Here is a 7,063-nt window from a genome sequence, read left to right as displayed (position 1 = left end):
AAGCATACCAAAGGAACCTCGCGAGATACAGAAATCATGAAGGAAACAACACCGACACAACAACGGAACAAAACGGTACAGAGAGACTTTATTCAAAAATGGCAATACAGCACTGGCTGCCATGATACAGATGCATCACTGCCAAAGATGTAACAAAGGAAAGAGGTGGTCCTCAGTAGGAGATATGGCCACCCTAATGTAGATGCAGGCTTTGCACTGCCTGTCCATACTTAGAACGATGTTGTTGATAAGTTCTTGCGGTAACATCAGCCATTCCTCTGTCAGCGCCATCTTCAGCTGGTGAACATTTTCTGGTGGGTGTGGACGTGCCGCTAGGCGTCTCCCCAGAGCATCGCATATGTGTTCGATGGGATTTAGATCGGCGAGGGCATTGTTCGTATGTTCCAATCCATATGAGCAATGGGCTCACTTTCCAAAAGCAAATCAACAGCTGCAGTGCGATGGGGTGTGGCGTTATCATCCACAAACACGAACTCAGGGCCAATGGCACCTCAGAACAGACGCACATGGGGAAGGATTGCCTCAGTACAGTAGCGTGCACCGGTTACAGTACTGCCCTCCAGTATCTGGAGTTGTCTACATTCATCCAAGATAACGCCTCCCCAGACGTGAACACCTCGACCGCCATATCGATCTCTTTCAGTGATGTTTGTGGAGTGATACCGTGTGCCAACCTCTCGCCATATTAGCTGACATCCAGAATCGCTGCTCAGACTGAATCTACTTTCATCAGTAAAGAGTACCTTAAGTAAAGATTTTGGGGTTGTAAACTTTAGAAATAGTGTCTTTAAGTTTTGCACACCAATGTATATTTGACACTGGTGTTATAGAAATATTAGTAAATAATACTCGGGTGGTGGCCAGTCGCTGGGTTGACAAGAATATGTTATATTTAATTTAAAAAAAAACTTGCTCGTTTATGAATGAAAATCGTGAATTATCTTGAGAAATTATTCTGTCTTCCAAATTTCACGGGGCCCCTTTCAAGCTCGGCTCCCATGCAGCTGCATTCGCATATTTATGCCAGTGGGTTTGTGTCGCGTTCCAGCTCCAACTCAATATGTAGACATGTAGACATGTATAGTATCTTATGTAGGACGGCACCTGAACGTCAATTCATCTCCGCCTTCGTACACTGTGATGATTACAGAAAGCACTGTAAAAGGCCAGAAATGTGTGTAAAATTATGTTCGTGCAGTGTGTGTGTTGTTGTGTTGTTTAGTTGTTTCTGGCCGTTTTGTCACCAGGCAGGCGATCACCTGGAAAGCCTGCCCAGTGTTCGTCTACACCACGGGGAGGTAGGCCACAACTACGCATGTATTGCGACCGCCCTCTAAACGCTCTGGTTTACCAGCTCTTACTGCCCTAGTATCAGGGCAAAAACAATAAAAATAAAAAAATAAAATAATAATAATAAAAAATAAAATAATAAGTAATAATAATAAAGTACTTATATGTAAGAAAATGATAAAAACTAGATAATAAAATCTGTCCATCGGGCAGCCCAAACCCAGGGAACCAGCAAAAATAAATAAGTAAATAAATACAAATAAAATGTGAAAAAAAAAAAAAAAAAATATATATATATATATATAACTCAATAAATAAATGAAGAATATTATAAATTTTAATTACTTACATAAGGAGCACAATTATTCAAATAAAAACACGCCAAGAGGGTTTGCTCCGCCATACAGCGGGAGTCAGACGAAAGTAATTAATTTTCATAGATGTATACCTAAAGTGACCAGACGTCCTGGATTATGCGAGCCAGACCCGGATTTCAGTTGTTTGCCCCGCATTGCAAAATGTCCCGGATTGAACGTATAGTCTCCATACTTAAGGGCAAACATAATGCAAATCATTTGCATTATGTTTGCAAAAAGAGTTTTTTTTCGGTAGTAAATAAGTTGTGGACGTCAACAAAAACTGACTGTAGAAACGCTGAAAGCAATACTACAAGGTAATGCAATTTTGCTAATTCTGGTAAAGAATTTTACGAAGAAATAGCAAATAATGAAGAATTATTAAGAAAAATTCACTCAAAAGAAAAATATAAGAAGTATGTATTTTTATTATTATTTCACAGAAAAAAACCTAACTGTTTTTCAATAAACAAAAACGAAAATCGATCAAAAACATGACCCCTACGATATGTGTTTTTTTCCTTCTAATTACAACTATTTTCAGTTCACGTCAGAGAAAGTTATTCCCTGCATCCAATTCCTTTGTGATCACATCATGATATCCAATCAAATTGGTCTCGCAAGACTTTCCCTTAACAAAACCATGCTGTATCCGAGCCATAACTGAAGTCTTGTCTAGATGATCCTGCAGTGCTTCCTTAACTAGTGCCTCCATAAATTTTCCTGGAACAGAAGTTAAACTCACAGGTCTATAATTACTTGTGTCAGCCTTTGATCCTCCTTTGTGAATTGGGGTCACATTTGCACATCTCCAGTCTATGGGTACCTCCCCTGAGTCCAAGGAAGCTCTCAAAATTGTGGCTAACGGTTTGTGTACTTTCTTTGCTGCCTCCTTTAATATAACTGGATAGATCCCATCCACCCCAAGTGCCTTTCTTGTGTTTATCTTCAACAATTTCTCCTCCACTTTACTCTCAGTTATTACAAGATTATCTAGCTTATTGCCAGAGTTGAATACACCTCTGGCATCCCCCTCGCTGAATAACTCCTCATGTGTGAATGTCGATGCAAAATATTCATTTAGTTTGCTAGGTTCTGAGCAGGATCAACAATAGTTGAACCTTCGATATCAAGTAGACCAATCTGATTCATCCCCTTCCTTCTATAGTTTACATAAGTAAAGAACTCTTTCCTGTTTTTCTTTGCATCCCTTGCCAAAGATTTGTCCACGAAGAGCAGTGTCCATTGACTACCAGTGCCGGCCTTAGCAAATGTGGGGCTCGATTGGAGCGTGCCGGTGGGGCCCCTTAAAAAATTCAATATTGATCACTCAGTATTTTGAAAAAATGAAAAATTAAAACTATTAATAAAATTGTTTATTATTTTCATATTATATTATTACAATTTGTTAACAATTAACCAGACATTTTGATAATATAAACAAAACTAATCAGAAGGATATTTTTCTTGCCCATTTATCAGCAAAATATTTGAAGACTTTCTCAAATTTTAAATTCCTTGCTTCTTCTTTTTCAAGGGATACAATAGCAAGGCTGGTGAGTCTGTCTTGAAGCTTTGTCGACCTGAGAATGTTTAATTAACTTTAATCGGGAATGGATTCTTTCCGCAGGGGCTACAGTCACTGGAATCGTTAAAATGTTCTTAGCGATATAAATAAATTCGGAAATGTAGTTGCTCTTTCATTAGTTGCGAGAAATTTGAAAATATTTAAAGGATTTGTTTCATTGCTTCCATTTCCTCCACTAGCATATGGCCATCAATATCTGCTACCTTCACAGACTTGACCAATTCGTTTCTCTCAATGATTTTGGCATCTGAAAGTGCGATTTCTAAATTTGCAGCGTGTTTTCTTAACTCGTCCTTTGGAATTCTTAGAAATTCACCCAAGAATCAAAAAAGTTTATTATGTTTTACTGACTGCTAGAAAATTGGCTCTAGGACTGCAAAGCCTTGTCTACGATTTTATAAAAGCAGTTTACCTTGTAAGCTTCTTTAGGATTTGTAATAGATTCAAAAGTAGGCTCGTAATTGAAGTGCCTCTTTCTTTTTTTGTAACCTTCTTGTGCAAATAGTAGTAGTAGTAGTAGTAGTAGTAGTAGTAGTGGCATGTGATGCAAGAAAGCAAATGAATGAGCTTATGCAGCATCAGCCAAAAAAAAAAAAAAAAAAAAAAATCACACCATTCCCTCCAAATGCCTGTCCAGTTCCTCCTTAAATTTATTCAACCTATCAACTTCCACAACGACAGATGGAAGTTTGTTCCAGCAATTAACCACCCGCTGGCTAAAGGCAAATTTCCGCACATCTATTCTGCATCTGTCTTTTCTTAATTTGAATTTATGCCCCCTTAGGTTCGTAATCTGAACAAGTGGAAGGATCCCATCAGAATTCAGCGTGCTCAACCCATTCAAGGCCTTATATACCTCAATCAGATCACCGCGCAGGTGCCTAGTCTCCAGCCACTGCAATTTGCAGAACTTAAGCCTCTCTTGGTAAGAGGATCCCTTCATTCCCCTCACCAATCTTGTTGCCCTTCTCTGTACACGCTCAAGTAAATCTACATCCTTCCTAAAATGAGGCCTCGAGACCTGTACGCAGTACTCAAGGCGTGGCCTGACCATTGCCTTATTTGTACAGAGCGATAATCACCTCCTTTTCCCTGCTAGCAAAATTCCTATATATCATTGACAAAACCCCATGACCTGCCCTGGCAGCCTGTCTGCATTGCTCAGAGAACTTCATATCTGACTGCACAATTACTCCCAGGTCTTTTTCATTTTCTACCACCTTAAGTGTAGTACCACACAGTTGGTACGTTTCTCTGGGGTTACTTCTACCCATATGCAGTACTTTGCATTTATCAAGGTTAAACTTCAGTTGCCACTTCTTAGCCCATCTGCCCAAATTATCTAGATCCTGTTGCAGTAGCACACTGCCATTACTGTCATTAACAACCCTGCCAACCTTTGTATCATCTGCAAACTTCGACATTAAGCCTAATATACCTTCATCAATATCATTGATAAATATACAAAACAACAGTGGACCTAACACCGAACCCTGTGGGACTCCACTAATAACATTAGTCCAAGAAGAGCAGCACCCATTTATTACCACCCTCTGTCTTCTCGCACTTAACCATCCTTTTATCCATTGTAGCAACTTACCCTTAATACCATTCTGCTCCAATTTGTACAATAGTCTTCCATGCGCAACAGTGTCAAAAGCTTTCCTGAAATCCAAATATATGATATCAAAATTATTTTTTGCATCCAGTTCCTTTGTAACCACATCATAATATCCTATCAAATTTGTCAGACAAGACTTTCCCTTAACAAACCCATGCTGTGTCTGAATTATTGCTGCAGTCTTGTCTAGATGATCCTGCAATGCATCTTTAACCAGCGACTCCATTATTTTACCCGGAACAGAAGTTAAACTAACTGGTCTGTAATTACTCGTGTCACCCTTCGATCCCCCTTTGTGAATTGGGGATACATTTGCACATCTCCAGTCCGTGGGAACCTCCCCTGAGTCCAAGGATGCTCTCATAATTATGGCTAAGGGTTTGCTTAGTTGCTTTGCCGCCTCCTTTAATATAACTGGATAGATCCCATCCACCCCAGGTGCTTTTCTTACGTTTAACTTCAACAATTTCTCTTCCACTTTGCTCTCAGTTATTACAAGATCATTAAGCACCCTGCTACAATTTGATAACCTTCTGCCATTTTCAAACCTTAATAACTCCTCATGTGTGAATGTAGATGCAAAATACTCATTCAGTTTGTTTGCTATCTGAGCAGGATCATCAACAGTCGAACCATCGATGTCAAGTGGACCAATCAGGTTCATCCCCTTCCTTTTAGAGTTTATATAAGTAAAGAAATCCTTGCTGTTTTTCTTAGCATCTTTTGCCAAGGATTTCTCGTAATCTGCCTTCGCCTGCGGAACCTCCTTTGTGACCTGATTACAGACCAGCTTATATCTGCCATATTCTTCTGAGTCGCTTGATAATTTATATGCATCCCATGCATTTTTCTTCTCTGTTACGAGTCTCATTAATTCATTTGACAACCATTTAGGCCTAAACCTTGAACAATATTTCTTAATAGGTATGAAACTTTTAGTAGCTTCCACGATTAATTCCTTGAATGCTTCCCACTTAGAATTTACTGTCGGTAACATCGTCAGTTGATTCCACTGTACAGAATTTAAAAACTGTCGGAGACCACTGTACTCGCCTTTACGGAAGCAAAAACCCTTTCCTTTACCCCTGATGGTAATTAAATCTTTAAGTAAATCCCACGTCAGTACACTGTGATCACTGCCACCTAGTGGTTCTTTTATCTGCAAATTCCTAATTCTGTCCCAGATTCTGTGGCACCAACTAAGACTTGTTCAAAGCCAATCACTCTATGCTTTGATATCCAGTGCAGAAGGTTTTTAAATGAAAAAAAGAGCTGTAGCAAGATTTGTAGAATCACTTTGCAGTTCTTTACTTACGTGAAACAAAAAATCATGCCAAAATACTAATGAAACAAGAAACTTATATTCCTTTATGTGGTTAGCCAGTGATTCAGCTTCGTTTCTTGCTTGGGCATCTTCTGATGTTATTTCCAAAAGCGCATACTCGAAATCACCAACTTGATACCTTAAACCCCTTTGCATTCGATACTCCCACCTTGTTTCACAGGGAGACTTTATAGAAAGACCCTTCATCACATATTTTGGAAAACTGATCATCTCTTTGTCATCGCTGAATTGATCATCGCTGAAAAGAGCACGTACAGATGTTGAAGTGTCCAAAAAAAAAAGTCCGTGCATCAGGATAGGTTTTGGCCATATGCCCTAGAATTAGATTGTGACAAGCACATAGTATAAGAAATATCCTTGAATTTTCTTGTAAATGTCCTGCCTGAACACATGAAACTTTTCCTTTCATATTAGCTTCATTATCATAACCTTTACCTCAGATATTAGTTATGTCTAATCCTAATATTTCGAGTTCCTGTTTCAGCACATTGTACAAATTTTCTCCGGTGCTGCAGTTTACATTTATAAAATTTTATGAACTATTCATACACATCGACTGGCGTATTGGGGAACGTTCCATTGGAGACGCATCTAATTTGTCAGGGATATTTGTTCCTGATCAGTGCCGGATTAAGGCACAAGGTAACAGGGCAGTCACCCGGAGCGACATTCTTACAGGGGCTCCAGAAAAAAAAAAAAATTGTTAGGGTCTTCAGTAATTGATTACATCTACCCATGTGTTTTTGTGCCTGTAAGTTGCGTGTGTTTCTTTGCTTGTTTTGCATGTTTTTACTGGACGAAAAGCCCCAATTTCTGGGTGAAAAACCTTGCCATCTAAGCTT

This window comes from Mastigoproctus giganteus, chromosome 14 (genome assembly GCF_048544385.1).
Source record: "Mastigoproctus giganteus isolate SK-2022 chromosome 14, ASM4854438v1, whole genome shotgun sequence".
NCBI lineage: Eukaryota > Metazoa > Arthropoda > Arachnida > Uropygi > Thelyphonidae > Mastigoproctus > Mastigoproctus giganteus.
The sequence above is the reverse complement of the archived record's forward strand: the minus strand, read 5'-3'. Positions refer to the sequence as shown.